General features: G+C 51.5%; 1 protein-coding gene across 13 annotated transcripts in view; it reads left to right on the top strand.

Annotated features, from left to right (window-relative positions):
* SEMA4D (semaphorin 4D) overlaps positions 1 to 20,977 on the top strand; it is a 137,044-nt gene that overhangs the window by 61,342 nt on the left and 54,725 nt on the right. For 8 of the 13 annotated variants that reach the window (XM_063696546.1, XM_031014764.3, XM_055350836.2 and 5 more), the window contains one exon: positions 18,803 to 18,865. The exons of 4 other annotated variants lie outside the window; for them this stretch is intronic. The gene's annotated coding sequence lies outside the window, so the exon portion shown is untranslated. Of the gene's footprint in view, positions 1 to 224; positions 478 to 18,802; positions 18,866 to 20,977 lie in introns of those variants that run through there. One more of the 13 variants, XM_055350830.2, reaches the window with a different exon arrangement.

The following is a 20,977-nucleotide window of genomic DNA, read 5'->3' as shown; positions in this document are numbered from 1 at the left end:
CTGCCGCTCCATGGGTGGACAATGGTGTGCATGGCTTGGGTGCTGGGCCGCAACCCCCCACACCTTCCTCTAAGGCAGCCTTTCTCCTCCTTCCTCAGCCTTGGGACTGGGCCCTGCCCCACGAGCCCCTGAATTAGCCCACACAGGAAAACAATCAGGCCCACATTGCTGAACAGCCCCGCTGTTTAAAAGGAAGAGAATGGGACAGGCTTGTTCCACAGCCTGCGGAGAAGGCTCACCACGGGACCTTGTCCCTGCGCTGAAGGGCGCCTTGTTGTGGCTGGAGCAGTCCTGGCCTGAGCCCCGACTACTAACAGAGCCCTTGAAACCCCTGCAGTCAGGACAGACGTCCCAGGCGAGCAGAGGCCCTGCGTGAGGATGGGGCGGCGGGGCCAGATGGTGTCCTGAGTATCCATCCTCCCTGGCGGCTGGGGACACGCTGACCAGCGTGGGATCAGGAGCATGGCCCCTGGAAAGGTGAGGCCAGCTGGGCAGGGTCAGGGGCTTGGGTTTTCTTTGTCATTTGGTAAATGGTCTTGTGTTCCCATTTCTCACCCCTCACTGGGGTTGAGTGAGAATAAGCTGAGTAAGTGGGCTTCCTTCTAATGTGAGGGGACCAAATGACCAGCTGCCCTTCTGGACAACCAGAGGAAAAACACACTTGAGTGGACCTTACAGGCTTCACCCCAGAGCTTTGCACTTCTGTGCTTTGAAGACAACAGAAGTGCAGGATGTTGTCTGAGATATCCATCATTCTGTAGCTGGCCAGAGAGCAGCCAAGGCTGAGGCTGTGATTTGGGGGTAGGGGGGCGGCGGGGGCGCTTCCTTGGCCTGGGGCTATCCCTGCTTTCTCTTACTGGGCAGCCAATTCAGCATGCATTGGGATGCGGCACAGCAGATATGGACATTGGGCAGTGTTTATACCCTTCCTTTATTTAAATTTCATTTATCTCGAAGTTTCTCTGTTTTGCACAGCCTCTGTAAGGAAAGGCCGGACATGCAACCTGTGGGCGTGGCCCTGGGAGGGGTGCACCCAGACCAGGTTGTCCAGGAGCAGGCAGCAGGCTGGTCGGGGCCGGGTGGGGCGTAGGTGGAGCCTGTAGGACTTGCTCTGCATAAAGCCGTGGGTGTGGCTGCTGTTCAGGATCTTTGCTGACACAGACCTGGGTGGCCTTGTTGTCCCTGGGTTCTGTAAATCAAAGTACATGCCCGGCACTGTGTCTAGTATGGTCCAGGTGTGTGAAAGTCAGAGAGCCCTGGGAGTCTGCCATCTCTGCAAGCTGGGGAAAGGAGGAGGGGCCAGAAACAAACCAGAAACTCCACAGCTCTTGCTTAGGAGCCTCAAGGAAAGAAACAGGGCAAAGCAGCCAGAAGGCTGGGAACTGGAGGGCCAGTCCTCGGACTAGAATTTACATAGGAATGGGGGCTGTGAATGGGGATGCTTGTAATCCTTCCAGAATTGGGGTAAAATTTGCATCTGAATGACTCATCAAGTCAAGATTCCCATGGAATGTACTGGTTTTCTGGTTATTTTCCAGGTCCTGTTAATGATCATTTGCATGTTTACTCAACCAGCATTCTTAAAATTAATATTACCTTATGACTGCCTTTATCATGACTCTCTTAGTGGGGATTTCTGTCCTCCACATGCCCTGGGGGATGTGCAGCCCCCGTGCACTCCCTGCCTTGGCCGGCCCCTTCCCCCATGCCCAGGTAGACTCTGAGCTCTTAGACCAGCAACTCAGCCCTCAGATGTGTTTGGTTGGGACTTCCCAGTATTAAAAATATATGGATTAATTACGTTGCAGCATTCAAAGGCTTCACCTAAAAATTCAGGTTTTTTTCTTTCAGGAGAAAAAAATCAAGAACTATTGCCCACACTAGGCCATGTTGTAGAAGGCTGGGAGGTGCAGTGGCCCCTTTAGACAGGGCCTGGCCCAGCTGCCCTGCCTCCCCTCTACATTCCCTGACAGGGCCCTGGAGACTTCACTCAAAGGTCCGTGGCTGCACATGCCAGGGGTCTGCAGGAGGATGAATGATGCCCTAGTACCTTGGGGCATCCCTCATCCCTGGAACCTGTGAATGTTTCCTTACGTGGTAAAGAGATTTTGCAGATAGGATTCACTTAAGAACCTTGAGATAGGAAAATTCTCCTGGATTTTCCAGGGTGATCCCTAAATGTAATCACAGAGTTTCTTATGAGAGAGGCAGGAGGGCAGAGAGGAGAGAAGGTGCTACGCTGGTGGTGGAGGGAAGAAAAACTTTCAGTCTACTCTCTTAGATGCTGTTTCTAGGGCCTGCAAATTAAACTGACGAAAGACAGTAACAGGAGAAAAGACAGACTAACATTTTTACATGCACGAAGCTTCATGAAAGAAAGTGAAAACCCAAAGAAGCAATAGGTTTGAGGGCCTGCATACCGTTTTGACAAAGGTCTCAGTGGAGATTGAGAAGGCGCCCAATGCCATTGTGCTGTCTTTCCTTCTAGAGGTTTCTAGGGTCCTGGCTGGCTCCTAGACCGAGACCCCTCCCTCCTCTACCTACACGCGTGCTGGATGGGGGCAGCATGCATCGTGGAGACAGGTGGATGGGCCCCACCTGGCTGGCAGCGGGTGACTGGGTAGACCTTGTCGCACATTACTGCTGCTCCGGGGCCGAGGTCTGGCTGGTCTTAAAACATGAACAGCTGGAGACAATGTGGTATGCGTGGTCCACGTCACTTGGCATTCCTGGTGTGCTCCATGTGTCACAGCATCTCTCCCCAGAGTGGGGCAGTCCGTGCATGCCAAGTGCTATGTGTGAGTCATGCACAGATTCCTGCCCACGTCTGCATGGGGGCTTCTGCAGCTCATCATAGCATCCATGTCACCCAGTCCAGAGGGGAGTGGTGGCGCTCTGTCTGGAGCTGCCCAGTGTGACCCACACTTAGTGCGGAGCTGCTGGGGTACGCTGGTACCAGCATCCAGAGGCTTTGAGAGATACTGTCTCAGCCCCGGGACAATCTGCACCTAGGGCCATGCTCTTGTGTGTAATGGGACAGCAGAGGGCTTTGTGTCTCCCTGTTGCCCCCGGACCCTGTGACCCTCTGGACTTCTGCCCTGGGTGGTATCCACCCTGTACTCAGGCAGACCCTGATTACTTCTATCAGAAGCCCATGCTCGGCCACATGCAGGGGCGGGAGGCCCCTCCCAGAGGGGGTTAAGCGAAATGCCAAGAGTTGGACGCATCTGACCTACTGTGCCTGTGCACAGTCCCTCTCCAGGACACATACCGTGGGCTCAGAAGGCCGTAGCATGTGGCACCAGCTGTCTTTACAGTCTGCAGTGGCTGCTGGTTGGACAGAGGTCATGGGAGCCCCTCCCTGCCGATTGGAGACCCCTCCCCACTATCAAGGAGTCCATCAGTGCTGACCATGCTGCAGTGGCCCACTGACCGCCTGGCCCCCCTGGAAGTGAGCAAGTCCCCTGGTGGCCCCTCCCTCAGTCCGTCTGCTGCCGGCTGCTGTCTCTGCAGTTGCACTCATGGGGGACTCGTGGCAGCCTCAGGGGGTCACTGCTACATCCATGCCTCTATAGCAGGGGCATGCATACATCCGTGCTCCAGCCTGCTATAGACAGTGAGGTGAGAAGTCCCTGTGAAGAGCTGGCTTTCGCCCTGTGCCCAGGATGCACCAGCAGCACTTGGCAAGTCCTAGAGCCAGTTCTGCCACGTTCCCAACCATTGTGCACACCCGAAGACGCTCTTATGTTCGCACTATGGTAACAGAGGTCCCCTTCAGGTTGTCCTTATAAAGGTGGGGTCACTTTGAGGACATGACTGGGTGCAGAAGAGATTTCTGGCCCTTGTGAGTAGTGCTGTCGTGAATACGAGTGTACACGTCTCTTTGAGACTTCTTTGTGTGCATACCCAGAGTGGAATCTCAGGAACACATGGTTATTCTAATGTTTTAAGGGACCGTCATGATTCCCACAGTGGCTACACTGTATTGCATTCCCACAGCAAAGTGCAAGAGTTCCAGCTTCTCCACATCCTCACCAACACTTGTATTCCATTTTTGTTTGTTTGTTTTTTGCTTTTTTTGGTAGTGGCCACCCTGATTGGTGTGAGGCGGTTGGGAGGTTGTTTTTGCTTTTTAACCTCATTTTCATATGGGTATTAAGTATCATTTGCCTGCAGCACCAAATCTATTTTTATCATTGAGGGCCTGCAAATCCCCACGGGGTGTGCCCCACTGCACTGGTGACCAGAGATAGAGGCAGGGCACTCAGAGGAGGAAGAGCCATGCAGCCAGTGGTCTTATTGCTGCCCTTACAACAGAGTCCTGGAGGGCGCCCCTCACACTAGCCTCAGGCAGTTTTAGGACCTTACTGTGGCCGCCCTGATCATCCTGAATTTTCAGATCTCAGCTCCCAACTCCCCAGGGTCCTGTCCCCAGATCTCCAGGCTTAGTCAGGGTTACAGTTCCACTATCTAGTAAAAATGACCCAATCTATTCTGTGGTAGTACACTTACATAATACTACTTATATTAGTGGTTAACATTTATTGTGCCAAGCAGTGTTATAAATAATCCAAGTACCTTTTGTGGCCAACTCTGTCTTATGGATGGAAGCCAAGGGGCAGAGGGTTGAGTGGCCATTCCAGGGCTGCACAGCTGGTAAGGGTGGGCCCAGAGGGTGCAGCTGGGCCACCAGGCTCCTGTGCCATGTAAATATGCCTCTCCTGGGGGAACAGATGGACTGGTCAGGGCTTGTCATGGCAGAGCAGCACAGAAGGGAAGGTACACTGAGGTATGGACACAGAGAGATGAGGATAGCATAGATGAACCAGAGCTCGTATTGGGGCCTTGACTGTACGGATCCCAGTCTGGCCAAGGGAGGGGCTGGGAACGTGTCCTTGAGGAGGCAGGAATGTGCTCTGGGGGCTTTAGGGCCACCTTCTTTTTTGCTGAGGTGAAACCATCAAAAGAGAGAATCTTGCTGGGTACAGTGGCTCACACCTGTAATCACAGGGCTTTGGGAGGCCAAGGTGGGAGGATCACTTGAGCCTAGGAATTCAAGGCCAGCCTGGGCAACATAGCAAGACCCCATCTCTACAAAAAAATTAAAAAATAGCTGGGCATGATGGCTCACGCCTGTAGTCCTAGCTACTCAGGAGGCTGAGGTGGGAGGATCACTTGAGCCCAGGAGCTCAAGGCTGCAGTGAGCTATGATTGCACTGTTGCATTGCAGCCTTAGTGACAGGGTGAGACCCTGTCTCCAAAAAACGAAAGAGAATCTCGGGAAACTGCTCTTGTTTGGGAGAACAATACTGAAAAATGCCTCCAGTAAAAACATTTGGAAGATACAGGAAAATTCAAAGAAGACATTGAAAGTGCCCCTAAAATTCCACCTCCCAGAATTAGTTCTGGCATTTTGGTGTCCCTCCTCCTGGAGGTTGCTCTACCTGCATTTGCAGGTGGTGTTCTAGCCAGCCCTGGGTGTGCCCCGGGTGGCTCACCCACAGGAGCAGGAGCAGGAGCCGCCAGGGTTAGGAGTCAGCCTGGGAGTGAGCTTGGAACGTGCCAGTCAGGCCATTCCCTGGGTGTGACCTTTTATGACTGGGTTTTTTACATGAGTAAGCTTGCACTTAAGTGCTGTTTTATCTTCTCCTCTTTGCATTTAATAGAATGTTTGTCTGTATTTGTCAATAAACATGACTTGTGTGGATTGTACTCGGCATAGCATGCTATAATATTATTGTTAATTTAACCTGTTTCTGATGGGTGCCTATTTGTTTTTTGGTATTTTTTCCCCCAAGATGGAGTCTCGCTCTGTCGCCCAGGCTGGAGTGCAATGGCATGATCTTGGCTCACTGCAGCCTCCGCCTCCCGGGTTCAAGCAATTCTCCTGCCTCAGCCTCTTGAGTAGCTGGGATTACAGGCGCAAGCCACCACACCCAGCTAATTTTTATATTTTTAGTAGAGATGGGGTTTTGCCATGTAGGCCATCCTGATCTTGAACTCCTGACCTCAGGTGATCTGCCCGCCTCGGCCTCCCAAAGTGCTGGGATTACAGGCTTGGGCCGCCGTGCTCGGCCCATCTGATGGTGCATATTTGGATGACAGATTTTTACTGATAAGGCACCATGGAGATAAACATCCCTGGGCAGGGCATCTCTCTGAGCTTGTGGGGTTGCTGAGGCCTTGGAAATACACCTGTTAGACTCTGTGGACATCAGAGGCCAGTTTCTCCCTCCCCAGTAACTGTGGCTGGTCCTCTTCCCTGCCTGGGAAGATGTTGGCTGTTTGTCCTCCCAGCCCGGCTGCTGCCCCTCTGCGGGCTCCTGCCCTGGGTGGGTTTTGCAGCTGGACAATAGCCACCCCTAGAGAGGCAGTCACAGTCAGTTGTCTCCCTCTGAAGCTTGGAGGGCATCTAACTCACCCGGTAAGTGGGGTCCAGGCCCCTCGACACAGTGTGTGTGTGGTTGGGGAGCTGTCTGGAGGGTTTGCTCTTTGGCTGCTGCGGAGCAGGGACAGATGCTTGGAGTTTCTGGCCCCAAGTGGGAGAGTATTGCTGAAAACTTCCTCCTAGTTCTGAAATTTTGTGGTGTATGTTCTGACTGTCCAGTAATTCCCTTCCCTGTGTGAAATATTTCCAGAACTTTCTGTCATTTGCAGATGCTTTGGGCATGACTTGCCGTCCCAGCCTGAGGCCTGTCCTCCTCAGCCAGGCTTGTGACCGCTCCCACCCACAGAGCTGCCCGTCAGGGTTAAGCAGCAGCTTTGGAGGCTTTGATACAGGTTTTAGGGTTACAGAGTTTTTAATGAGGTTTTCTTGTTATGTGCATTTTCAGAGTGCTACTATTTGGCAAAGCTTGACCCCAAACAGAAACCCACAGCTGCATTCTTCTGAGGACGTAACTGGCCACTCCATCCACCACGTAGACTTCAGTTTGCAAACCGCGTAATTTCTTTCTTGTGCTTCTTTTTAAAGCTAGCAAAAAATTATTGCACTGTGCGCTCTGGAATGGGCTGTTAGCAGCGTGCACTTCTCTGGAACAGCATGCTTCCCGGGCTTCTGGAGGTCGGGTACGTCCCTCGGCCACTGTCACCCGGCTGGGACCCAGGAACCTGCTCTTCATGAAGTGCTCACCAGGCTCCAAGCTTGAGATGAACTTGAGATTCTGTTAAGAAACCGATTTGAATGAGCACAGCTCAGCCCAGGTGTGCTCAGGAACTTGCTTTGGCCCACTTGAGTTTGTCTCTGATGCAGGGTGGGGAACTTTGCTTTCCATGCCCATAGTGTCAGACACTGCCCTCTACCCCCCAACACTGATATGACTTCCGGAAGTTTCCAAGCCTTGCTTTCTTAGCTGCAAAAGAGGGATGGTGACAGTGTTCCTGGGTGACCTGAATTACTGTCTTCACAGCCCCCTCTCCTGGCCCCAAGAAGGCGCTCACCCTGATGGGGATGTCAATGCTCCCCTAGATGTCATCTGCCTTGGGTGAAGCTAGGATTAGAGGCTTCTTGGCATCCAGAGTCAGCCGAGGTGGCCGCTGGCCTGGTACAACTCCTGGTGGTGGGTCTGGGAGGGCTGACTGGGCAGGGAGGTTAGGAGAGCCAGGATGCATGCCACTTCTGTCCAGTGCCCATGCCCAGGCTGCCCCGTGGGTAACCTGCATTTGGGGAAGGAGCTGGGGGCTGTGCTTGACTCTTCGCACTCTTGGACGAACCGCTTAGTGGGCCTGTGACCCAAGGCCAGGAGTGAGCGTGGAAGGGGAGACCCCCCCAGGGACCTAGGTCCATCCTCTCTGTCTTCTGGACCTCTGGAGCAGTCATGCGGAGCCTGCAGTGGTGTGGTTGGCAGGGTCCAGGGGCCCTGAAGGACCCAGGGGGCAGAGCCCTAGAGAAGCCTTGTGCTGGCTGCTGACAAGGTGGAGATGGGGACCTAGTGGCTGCTTTCTTGCGTATTTCCCTGTGGCCAGCCCATACTGGGATCTGGTTTTTTGCTCTTCTGGGGGGTGTCTGTCACCCTGCCCCTGGAGGTGGGTTGGCCGTGTGCACCATGGTCCTGTAGGTGGGGCCGGGGGCCATTGCCCTGGTGCAGGAGAAAGCGCTGTCTTGAAGACAGTGGGCCAGGCCGTATGCAGAGTGGCTGGGAGCTGGCCTGCGCTGCATGACCTTGAGCAGGCTCCGTGACCTTGAGCAGGCTCCATGCCTGTGCCTCATTCTCCTCCTGCCTGTGATGAAGGGGCTGGTTCCTCGTGGTTCTGAGTTCCTGCGACTGGCTATTTGTAGCCCTGAGATCCACGCTGGCTGCAATGGAGGATGTGTGCCTCCCCTCTGCTGCCGCCTGGCACCCTCTCTGGTGGCTGGGGCGTGGCACTGGGCTCTTGGCAGGTCATACGGGTCTTGCCCTCGTCCCTCCAGTTCAGGTTCCCCTGCAGGGCCAGGGACTGTGTTTGGGCAGTGCTGGGCAGCATCGAATGTGAGGCCCAGAAGGAAGCTGCATGGGCCGTGGCGGGGGCCGGCTGGAGCTGGTGGCCAGTGGTGGTCCTCAGCTTGTGACCACTGAGATGGTTAGGAAGAGCCTGCCCAGGGAATTGTTCAGTGTGGGGGCCGTATCCCTCCATGACAGGTCAACTGTGGTCAGATGGACAGCAGCAGGCCCTCAGTGACACACGCAGGTGAGAAGGGCCTGGGTGTTGGAGCCAGCGTCTCAGGTCAGCCCTAAGCCACCCACGCCTACAGGGCAGAGCCCACCCCTCAGGGCCAGGCGGGCCCTCCACAGGTGGTCACCCTAGTGGTGAGTGCATCCCTAGGGGAAACACACCTCCTTCCTGGGCCCTACGAGAGACAGAACAATGGCCAGGTAGCCCCCCTCCTGGAGCTCTCAGACCTGGAAGGTGACTGTGTGGGGGGCAATGAGTGACAGTGACTCACCAGCTCCTCCCCACATGTGACCCGCCACGTCGCACACATTCTGAATCATCTGGAAGGTGACACACTGCTCGGAAAATGAGAACCCCCACATGCTGTAGAGCTGGCTGCTTGCTGGAAGGACAGACACCGGGATGGGGCTTTGCAGGGCCGTAGCCCCGTAGGCTTGGGCACTTTGAAGTCAGCCCCACTAAATGCCACTTGCAGGTGCTGCTGACGAGGGGGTGGAGAGGGGGTTCCAGGTTAATAGGACCAGGTTCCTTTTAGCAGTGCAGGGAAACGTGAGTGAGGTCTGTTCCCATTTGGGTGCTGCAGAGTGAATCCTGAAATTGGGGGTTTGCTTGACTACTTCAGTGGGGAATTCCTACCTGGGCTCCTTTCACACTGAGAGGACAGCAGAGGTTACTCCCCAGGCCCCGGCTGTCTCAGGGAGGCAGGGGCTGTGGTTTTCTGATACAGGCATCTCACCGGGGTCACACCGCCTCCTTAGTCCATATGCACTTGACCCTCTTCTGGCATCTACGGCAATTTGGGGTTGGATGGACCTGAGTGACTGACTGTATCATTTTAGGCTGCCCCCCTCTTCTGACTCCCCAGGAAGGGAATTGAGGGACTGCCTTACTTGGGCTGGAAGCATCTGGAAGAGAGGAGAAGAAATATCATTTCCCTTGCACTGCAAGGGAGGACGGATTTAGTGAGTTGAACGTGGGGATTGACTGTAATTCATTAGAGTAGAGTGTATCAACCTCTGACCCAATACTGGGCTTGTGACATTCAGCTAGAGGGTCATTTGGTGATTTGGAAATAGAAATTGATTGAAATTCTGGCCATCCACACAGGCAGTAATTGTCTTAGTGGCAAAGGGGGAACTCGTTGGGGACAGACTTAGGGCACAGGTATGGCCTGCAGTGTTTGCTCCTTACCATCGTAGCCGGGTGTTGTGGTTGTCACATTGTCTATTTTTAGCACTTCTGTGATGCTTGTCACCTGCCCACAGTGACCACTTGGTCCACTGTTGATGGGAAGTGAGTTGGTTTGATTTGAATATGGTTAAGATGTAGGAGAGTCTTAAAATAATTATGAGCTTAGTTGAAGTTGCTTCCTCTGATACTGAGGTCGAGGGAGATTCTTGTGGCCTCTGAGGGGCTTTGGGGGCTGGTAGATCAGGTGGAGGCTGCGTGCACCTGGTGTCTGCACACGATGGTAAGACAGCATTTAAGGTCAGTACTGAGACGGGAACTGACAGCCCCAGATGATGAAATGGCGAACATCCTTTTGTTTCCCACCTGGAGTGAGGCAAAGCTGGGGCCTTCACAGAGCTCTGGCTGGAGCTTGTGGTTCTCTGGTGGGTTTGCCACGCTGTTGCTAAGGCTGGCAAAAGCCATGTCCTGGGGAGGAGGCCCGGATAGTGAGGGAGAGCCTCCTGTTGACTAGGTTCCCTGTTGACTCTATTCTGGTTACGAGCTGTGGTCATGGTGGTCTAACTTTGTAATTGTAGTGTATATATTTAAAGAATCACTAAAGATGAAAGCAAGGAAAGTGGCATTTTGTGGTTTTGAGACTTAAAAAAGAAATTCCCACTTGGACTGGGGCCTGTCCCGAGGCTCCTGGGCCTATCCCCTCATGCCGTGCCTGCACCGTGGCAGAACGAGCAGGCCTCTGGCACCTTTGCAGCTGGGCTGAGTCTGAGGGCAGCAGGGGAGAAGGATCCTGGCCTGGAGGAGGTCCAGTCCCCTGGAGAAACTGCATGCGCTCCCCCTGCGGACACTTGGTGGGGACTAGGGATGCCTCTGAGTGCAGGGCACCTCCCCAGGCCGCCTGTAGTCCTGAACCAGTTCAGGGTTCTGGATGGTTCTGGCAGATTCTGTGATGCCTTCACTGCTGGCAGATGGCAAAGAGAAGGAGCCATTGTTTCTGAAGGGCCTGTCTCTGCCCTGGTGTCCCTGGAGGAGGAAGCTGTTGGCTCAGGGCAGGTGGAGCTTCAGCACAGCTGGAGAGCACTGTGCCAGTCATGGTCCTGGGGTCACTGCAGGACCCGGGAGGGCATCTCACCTCTCCCAGTGGCTCTAGACGGTTGTTGCATTTTTCTGAGCCTGTTTTTCCTCTTCCCAGCAGTGCTGTAAAACCTGTCTCCAGTGGGGCACACTGGGGGAGGGGGTGGATGTACAGCCAGTGGGGCCACAGGGTCAGGCTTTCAGGACTCCTGCCCCCGATGTCAAAGCAGCGGGCTTGTAGGCTGTCCTTGCCCAGGCCTCTTGAACACTGGGATTCAGTCAGATGTCAAATACGAGGGTTAGTGAGGAGCCTGCCAGGGAGCTGTGAACATGGGAGGTGTGAGCAGCCCCTTCCCAGATGTCAGGGCCACGTGCTGCTTCCAGGTGACTCACAGCCTGACCCTTGCAGAACCCAGTAGAACAGTCACTTCCTCACCCTTGCCTTATGGCGGGTGTTAGTTATTCTTCCTGCTTACATTTTTCCCCAGGAGACCCCATGAGTGAAGACCAGCTGAGGGGAGGCATCTGTTCCCAGAGGGCAGGTCCGAGGTTGCCCTGGCCTTCGAGCTGAGCCACAGTGGACAGCCAGGATTTCAGTGGGCGGGTGTCAAGGATGGACTGAGGACATACCTAGGGGAGGTGGCAAGGTCTGGGTAACACTGGGCAAGGCAGGAAATCTGGTGGATGCAGGCCAGTTCTCGGTCCTGGCTGCCAGTTACATGGGCTGCTCTAAAACCAGACAGACCCTGGCCTCACTAGGGAGCTGCTAAATCAGAATATCTGGGGGGCTGGGTCTAGATAGGTGGTGTATTCTCGATGTTCCACAAAAAGAGGGGAAAATGCACACCTAGCAAGTTGTAGGGCTTCCTTTGGGGACACTAGATTGGGGGCTGAGACCTGCCTCTGCAAGCCCTGGAGAGAAACAGGAGGCTTTGGAGCAAGAGAATAGTATGATGCGAGCTGCCTTGTAAGAAATAAGCATGCCTTGTAAGTCCTCCCTGTGTGTAGGGGGACTGAAGGCCGGGGGCACGGGGGCCTTAAGAAGGTGGAGCTCTTAGAATGTGGTGTCATTCCCTTACAGGTAGCGGGAGCCAGGTGGAGGCCTCACAGGAGGGATGGTGGTATGAACCATGGGTGTGAGGGAAGTGGGGGACATTGGGCAGAGGTGGGGGGAGGACAGGAAGAGGGTGCCCAGGAGGCCAAAGCCAGGCAGGACACAGTGAGGAAGGCAATTAGTAGGGTTCGAGAAGGGTCCTGGTCAGAGAAAGGAGACACTCAGGAATTAAGGGTGCAAGGTTCTGAAAAAAAAGAGCTCGAAGGAATTTGGAGTCAGGACGGAAGCATCTTGGATTTAAATCATTTCAGACTCATTGAGCTGAGGTTAGTAGTAAAAGCTAATGTTGTGGTCGTGGGCTTTAGAAAGAAACTTCAATTTAGGAATAAATCACAGAGTAAACCATCATGGTTTAATGGAGATTGACGTTGATCTAGGAAAACCTATTTGCCCCTGCACTGCTCGTTTCTGTGGGATTCTGATTGGACCTTTCCGCACCTTGGTGTGGGCCGCCATTGTGGGGATAGTGCCATTTTGTTGGTTGTTTGTAACATTGTGTTTAATGTCCATGCCTTACAGTCCTCATTTGTGCAGTCTCATCTCTGATGGTAGGGCTGTGTCTTACCCTCTCCCAGGGAAGTAGCTGTGGGGAGGAGGAGGTGCTGAGGGAGTAGTGGAGGGAGGGGAGTTGCTGAGGGAGTAGCTGGGGAAGGTGAAGTACTGAGGGAGTAGCTGAGAAAGGGGAGGTGCTGAGGGAGTAGCTGAGGGAGGAGAGGTACTGAGGGAGTAGGGAGGGAGGGAGGGGAGGTGCTGAGGAAGTAGCTGAGGGGGTGGAGGTGCTGAGGGAGTGGAGGTGCTGAGGGAGTAGCTGAGGGAAGGGAGGTACTGAGGAAGTAGTGGAGGGAGAGGAGGTGCTGAGGGAGTAGCTGAGGGAGGGGAGGTGCTGAGGGAGTGGAGGTGCTGAGGGAGTAGCTGAGGGGGTGGAGGTGCTGAGGGAGTGGAGGTGCTGAGGGAGTAGCTGAGGGGGTGGAGGTGCTGAGGGAGTGGAGGTGCTGAGGGAGTGGAGGTGCTGAGGGAGTAACTGAGGGGGTGGAGGTGCTGAGGGAGTGGAGGTGCTGAGGGATTAGTGGAGGGAGGGGAGGCACTGAGGGAGTAGCTGAGGGAGGGGAGGTGCTGAGGTAATGGCCGGGGGAGGTGAAGTACTGAGGGAGTAGCAGAGGGAGGGGAGGTGCTAAGGAAGTATCTGAGGGATAGGAAGGGGCAGAGGCCTGTTCTGGGTCACACAGCTGGGATGTGGCAGCATGGAAATCTGAACCAGGCAAGCTGGCCTCTCAGCCGGCACTGCAACTATCACAATATGCTTCCTCCATAGTTGGGGGAGAAATTAAGAAGCAATTAAGGTTTCTAATAGACTTGAAAGAAGCATAAAAAATGTTTGAGCTGGCCAGACACAGTGGCTCATGCCTATAATCCCAGCACTTTGAGAGGCCGAGGTGGACGGATCACGCGAGGTTGGGAGTTTGAGACCAGCCTGACCAACATGGAGAAACCCTGTGTGTACGAAAAATACAAAATTAGCCAGGCATGGTGGCACATGCCTGTAATTCCAACTACTTGGGAGGCTGAGGCAGGAGAATCACTTGAATCCGGAAGGTGGAGATTGCAGTGAGCCAAGATCACGCCATTGCACTCCAGCCTGGGCAACAAGAGTGAAACTCCATCTCAATTAAAAAAAAAAAAAAAAGTTTAAGCTAGGTGACTTGTATTATATAGCAAAGATAGTATTACTTTGCAAAAATGACTTCAGCTCAACTAACTGAAAGTTTTAGAGGAGAGTCAAATGAAAATAAATCATGGAAGTTATGTGTGATTATTTCCCAGTTAAAGGAAGCAAACCTGTCAGCCTGATCAGTAGAAGCCCTGAGCCTCTGTTTAAGAAAGGCAAGAGAAGAACACATTGCTGACACATTGCTGACAGTCTCTAAAATGGTTATACAGGTTGTAACGACTATTAAAGTAAGATCCGAGCACTTGTGTCTTCTGTACTAACTTTATTAAGAGATTTCATCAAAATGGAGATTTTCAAGAACGGCAGACAGACATGATGGAACCATGGAATTTCCCCCGTGCCCATCTCCCAGTGCCCTCTGTGTGGTGCCTACACCTCTGTAACATCACTGTGAACATTCCAGACAGAAAAGATTCTTGGCCAGGTACTGCTGGTGGTTAAAGAAAAATGAATTGTAAGTGGAGAGTTGGAAAGGATCGGAATGTCCCACATTATGATATTTAATTATGGAATATTGCACAGCCGTGACAGGCTGCTGAGGGCACCACGTAATAAACGGCACGGGGATGCGCACGCATGGTGCTCGGGGCAGGGACACACAGGACCGGGACATCACCCACACGGGCCCTCTTCCTCTACCAGCCTGTAGGCTCCAGCCTCTCTCTTGGACTTCAGGTCTCCTCTTGCATGGCTGCCAGCCTGCCTGTCCCACTTCCCATGTTACAGAGCCAGCAGGGCCCCCCCCACCGTCCTGTGCGGTTGCTGTGGCCTGCCCTCCCCAAGCCAGAAAGCAGGGGCTGGGAGTCTACAGTTTTTATCTGACTCACACCTTCACCCCACACCCTCCAGTAGTGACTGTTGAGTGAATGAGTCAGAGTTTCTTAGAATGAGGAATTCACCAAAATGCCAGAAAGACCAGAACTGTATGTCATATCTGTCTGCTGTTCTTAAAAATTTCCATTTTGATGAAATCTTCCTCTTAGTAAAGTTAGTACAGAAGACACCCGAGCTGGGATCTTACTTTAACCAGCGTTATAACCTGTATAACCTTTTTAGAGATTGTCAGGAATGTGTTCTCTTGCCTTTCTTGAATTTTTCAAATTTTCTACAATTACTGTATTTTACTTTTGATATCAGATTTAAAATATTTTAGTTAGAAAACCACATGATTAAGGAAGGAATTCGAATAGTTCTAAAGAATCCAAATCATGAAAAATGAAGCACACTCCTTTTGCAGATCAAATTCTCTCTATAGGCATTGCTGCCAGCAGGTTCTTGATTAAATTGTGATCTCTTGAATCATCCTTCTGATGAGCCTGTGTGCACACCCATTCACACACACACACACACACACACGGTCACACACCATGTGCCTGCACAGATGGAAACATACTACTCACATTTTTGGGAACCTTACTTTTTACTGAACAGTGCCCTTTCATACAATTGCAGCTTTATTCTTTTTAACAGTTGCATAGTATTCCATCCTCTGGAATGTGCAATAATTTGTATAGAAAACGTTCTATGCTGTATCTGTGTGTACCCATGTACGTAGACGCACACACACTGGTGGACTTCTGGGTGTCTTTGGAGTTTACCTATTGAATAGCCTCGTTCCAGTCATGTTGCACACATGGGGTATATCCATACTGAATTCTTGGTAGAGGACTGTTGGATGAGAGATTCTGGATGTAGCTTCTTGGCAGGTGTTGCCCAGCAGGGTGCGGAAACATGTCCTCCGGGCCCTCTCTGTGTACTTTGTAGCCAGCCTTTCTCATGGGTGCCCTGCTCAGCAGAGTGTAATGGTATTGTGTTGTAATATGCGTGCCTACCCCATCGAGGTGTGTGCTGCAGTGCCAATTTCAGCAGAAGGTCCCCCATTGCTCTCTGCCCCCGGAACTTCCTTACCTGCTTCCGGGCCAGGATGAGGAGATTGAGCAGAAGGGGCTCACGGCCCCCTCCCCGTCCACAGCCACAGCAGCGCTGCCTGTCACAGTGTTCCTAAGCCCTGCTTCCAGGAGTCTATGTGGACCTGGGGAAGCCCCGATCCCCCGTGTGTGCAGGAGGAGGCTGGTGGAGCCCACAGTCCCTGGCAGTAGGGATTGTTAGATGTGCTAATAGCTGCACCCTGCTTGTTATATCTCTCTGAGTCTTCTTAGCTAGGCAGATATAACTGGCTTCATTTCACAGGTGGTAAGAATGATAGTTAATGCCTCCCAGTGCTTAAACAGCATCGGGCACCTAGGAAAGCACTAGGAAGCATTAACTATGATTAGTCATGGATCCTCATAACCAAATGAGACAGGCAGTATTAGTATGCCCACTTTTTGGATAAGGAAACAGAGGCCCAGAGAGGCTCAGTAACTTCCCTCAGGAACACACAGCTTGGAGAAGCCAGGACTGGAACCCAGGTTCCTCTGATTGCAGAGCCCCTTGCTCTTGCTTCATCCCACTTGTCTTCTCTGTGTGCTGAAGAACACCAGGTCCCTGCTTAGGGAGTACGCCCAGAAGGCGAGGTCATGTCTGCAGGATGGAGGCCAGATGAAGGCGCTGCCCGTGGCTCTGTCCTTCTGCCATCAGTGACCACTGTTCGCAAGGCCTGGGCGTTGGAGCCCCACACTCTCCTGCACTAGAGGAGGTGCACCAGGAGAGAATGTGAAGGCCATGAGAGGGAAATGCTTCTCTCTCTTCTAATTAATTTCATTGCTTTTTGATGAACAGGCCATTGGATTCTTTTTACCTGTGCTGTCAGGAGTTGGGAGATATGAGTTAAAACAGCACGATGAGTAATTACATGAGAAGTGTGGGTTTGCATTTTTAAGCCAGGTAACTCATAACTGTGGGGTTGCACACTGAGAAAGAAGAAACAAACCATGTACGTGTAGGGTGAAGGCAACGCAGGGTTGGGGCCTGGGCAATTCACTAAGAAAGGAAGTGTGTTCCCACTCAGGAACCTTGGGGCTGGCAGCTGTTTTTGGAGGCTAGATATGAACCCTCAGCTGGGAGGCAGGACACAAGGATGCCGGTGTTCAGGTGGAGTTGTTGGAAGCGATTGAGATGAGAACCCAGACGTGCTGACATTTGTTGTTGGATGCCACAAAATTACCGTGAATATGATAAGTGTCTTAAACCACAGGATGAGCAGTTCTGGGTCTTTATTAAAGTGACAAAGGCTTATTTCATTTCTAAAAAATAGAAGTTTTTCAGGTGTTTTTTTGTTTTTTTTGAGACGGAGTCTTTCTGTCACCCAGGCCAGAGTGCAATGGCGCGATCTTGGCTTACTCCAACCTCCACCTCCTGAGTTCAAGCGATTCTCCTGCCTCAGCCTCCCAAGTAGCTGGGATGACAGGTGTGCACCACCACACCCAGCTAATTTTTGTATGTTTTTTTAATAGAGACGGGGTTTTGCCTTGTTGGTCAAGCTGGTCTTGAACTCCTGACCTCAAGTGATCCACCCGCCTCTGCCTCCTAAAGTGTTGGGATTACAGGCGTGAGCCACAGTGCCTGGCCAGTTTTTCAGTTTTAAAATCCGTGATATTCACATTATTTACCTAAGCCTCTTATTTATGTATGAATCTCTGCCTTTGTTGCCTTCAACTGTTTTTTGGCACAGTCTCCGGGCAGCCACTGTCCCCTCTCCCTCCCGTGTGACAGGAAAGCCTCGTGGAAACAAGTGATGTGGCACTTTGAAGGTGCCCACAGTAGCGTGGACTTTCCCTCTTTGCTTGTCCAGCAGTTGTGCCCAAATGCCCAGCCCTGCCCCAGGAGTTTCAACAGGAAATGTCGGTGTCAGGTCGTGGGTGGATGTGGCCTTTTCCAGGATTCTCATAGCTGCTCATGTGAACCTACTTTTGCTTATAAAATTGGCTGTAAGAGCCATCCACTGCTGGAGGGAAGACCCCAGTATCAGTCTCTGGAAGCTCCACTATGGTGGGGCCTGATGAATCGTGATCATTTCTGATCACTGCCCTCGCGGTTCATTTGCTAACCTCAGGTGCCTGCTCAGGGTTCAGAGGATGTGTCGGCCCCGAGGGGTGGGGGGACCGGATGTTGTGTGCCTGGATGGCCGTGTCTAAGGTTCTGCTTCCTGGGGAGGGGTGTGCAGGGCGTCTGTAGAGGAGGGAGCCATCCAGTGAGGGGCCTGGGTGGGAGGGACGGGGGCTTTACACCTGCATTTCCAGGGAGAGCCGCCTCCTTCCCAGCTGGCTTCAAAAAAAGAGCCGTGATCATATAAGCTCTGAAAGCAAAAGGCAAACAAAAAAGAAACCCTCCTCACCACAGAATATGCTGGAGTCTGATTCCGAGGTTTAACAATTACGTGGCTTCTGTATTAATAGAATCATGGAGGGATCAGTGTCGGCTCCTGAGCGTCTGCAGTCCTGCACGTGGCTCTGGTTTTGCGATTCTGATTCTCTTGATCTAATTGTTGGTGCTGCTACTGCACCCCACGATCCCTGTCTTGAGACTGATCTCCCACACTGCAAAGGAGTGACAGCCCTGCTATGGAACTTGCCACACCACGGTGGACATCATTCTGTTTGGCTGAAAACCAGCCATCCAAAAATAAAGGAAGATGAACAGCTCTTTAGTGCTTGTAATTATGCCATATGTGTTTCTGCTTTTTCCTTCTTTGCCTCATGAAGATGAATTTTAAAGGATACATATCTGGAGCTAATAGACAATTAGATAGTACTTTTTTGGTTCACAAAAAAATGAACCAAAATTTGGTTCTGCTAACTGGAATGGCTTATTGTGCAAGAAAGTGCACCTGGTCGGGTCCTGGGGCTCATCTCTACCACCAGGTGATGGGCTGGGCTGCCCTTCCCCTCTGTTCGTGGGTGGGTGGTTGCACAGCCCCTCCCTCCTGTCTGCCCCAGTGCTGTCTTCCCCAGCACATACAAGCCAAGCTGATCCTGCGTCTAAGGAAGTCTAGAAGTTTAAACTCACAATAATTTGTTTTCAGTGCGTTTCTAGGAGTGTTGCTGAGTTTAAGTGGATGCACAATTTAAGGGCTTAAATAGCCTTGTTTCTCATTATTTTCACAGCAAAGATTTCTGAAGACGTCTTTCTAGAAACGACTGGAAAGTTTCAAGAGGCATAAGATACAGGTAAAACCACTTTATTCATGATCTGTAATTTCAGTTGAGCAGAGTTGATAATGTGTAGAGGCCTCAGTTGGATCTGGCAGGTGGTTGGTTGCTTGGTCCCTTGGTCCCTGGTATCCTGTGGGGCAGAGCTTCAGACCTGGCTGCCATCCCTTGGGCCCGGCATGGGGAGGTGGGTGCTGGGCACCCACAGTGATTGTCTGTCTCTGTTCTTGCTCTGCCACTGCTTGTCCCGGCTCCCCCTATTCTTCCCTGCTCTCTCAGCCTCTCCTCCCACTGGGTCTTGGGATTGTGGCAGCTCCGCGGCTGATGGCTCCTGGTGCCTGCACCAGAAGGCTTACTTTCTTCTTTTGGAGGGTGCAGGAAGGTGGCTGGTAAGGTGTGGTGTAATAAGAGGGCTCTCCAGGTGACCCTCCTCAGATTTGGGCCATTTTGTGTTTAATCTTAATTTTGGTCCGTTCCAAGCCATGCATTTTCAGTTTCAGAGGAGAAGGAAATAACCAGCTTAATTTGTGAAAACAAAAGTCAAACCCCATCTTTCCTTCATCATTTTCATATTACTCAAGTATCATGAATGGGCCCCCACAAGGTTTTTTATTCTGCTGGCTTTTAAAGAGTCCTGCTTTAAAGAGTCCAGTGTAGACCTTCATGGTTCCTATGCATGGGACCGTGATGAGAGCACATCTTGCCAATTAGATAGGGCGGCTTTAATTAGCACAGCATCACTGCCAGGGAGACAGCACTTTCTGTGCTTATTGGCTAGATATATTATCTGGTCCATTGGGGTGGGAGCTCTGCTTTCTTACATTTGTTAAATCACTTTATTTATTAGGAATTGGCACTTGTCTTACAAGTATTTTTTGCTAGTTTCTTTTTCCTCCCTTAAGTCATTTGTCTTTGAGTTTTGTTTTTTGTCAGTCTCTTCATAAAAAATATTTTGGAATCTTTAGTTATAAGGTAATTGAAAGCAGGGACAATTTTATCCACTCTGTGCTGTATTAAGCAGTAAGAGAATTCCATTGTGAGAGCCCAGGAGGACTGGCTCCTTCTGTTATTTTTTACTTTGCTGTCACAAAAAGCATGAAGTATATATGGGGAAAGGAAGCCACTTCTCATTTTTTATGTAAATAAAAAAAAGGTCAAAGGTATGGCAAGAAATAGTCACCTAAACCAAGAAATGGATTAGCATGTGAAAAATCACATTATGCACAGCTCCATACCCTAATGTGGTGGGTTTCAATTTTTGGTCTGCTGACTTGGGTGTAGCATGGGTGAAACATAGTCTCTTCATGAATTAAATTTTTTTACAGAAACAATGTAAAAGTATGATTCATTTTTTAAAAAACAAAGAAAACTTAAGTTCCTGGCTGTTCTCCTCCTCCTCCTCCTTATAAGCGACCACTGTTAACAGTTGGCTGTCTGTCCACGTTCATGTGTGTGCATGTGTGTCTGGTATCTGTGTGTCCCTGTGTGTAGGAGTGTATGTTCTTGTGAGTCTGTGCCTGGTGTTTGTGCATGTCCCTGTGTGTCCATGGCTGTGTGTGTGTGTGTTGTGTGTAGACTGACGCATCCTCTGTTGACACGGGTGGGTTGCGCCTCGCGTGTTGTTGCTCTACACCTGTTTTTTGTGTGATGGGCTCACAGGCAGTTCGTGTAGACCAGCTTTAGTCTTTGTAATGGTGTTGTCTTCCTTGCCTGACTGTTAACCAGCCCCTCATTGAGGAGCATCCCCTTTGGCTGCACATTTTACTGTCACGTCATGGCAGGGTGGTCTTCCCACGTGTCGCTTTGCACGCCTGTAGCTGTGCACACATAGTTTGCTGCCCAAGAGTTGCCAGGGGATCAGAGTGTGCAGACATCTGGATAGTTCAGAATTGCACCCAGAAGTCCTTTACCCCACACCTTCCCGGCACTAACTAGCAGCAGACTTTTAAATTTCAGCCTGCTTTGTGGACAATAATGGGTATTTTATTTTAATTTACATTTGGTTTGTGGAGTTAAGCACCCTTGGAATTATTTTTGAAGGTAGGACAGTTTTATAAGAGGTGGAAAATTAAGAATACAAATAAAGTCCACTTAAAGCAAAACTTTTCTATATAATGTCTTTTATGTAAT

The sequence above is a fragment of the Gorilla gorilla genome, chromosome 13, assembly GCF_029281585.2.
Source record: "Gorilla gorilla gorilla isolate KB3781 chromosome 13, NHGRI_mGorGor1-v2.1_pri, whole genome shotgun sequence".
Taxonomy (NCBI): domain Eukaryota; kingdom Metazoa; phylum Chordata; class Mammalia; order Primates; family Hominidae; genus Gorilla; species Gorilla gorilla.
Note: the sequence above shows the minus strand (reverse complement) of the source record. Positions and strands in the feature narration are given on the sequence as shown.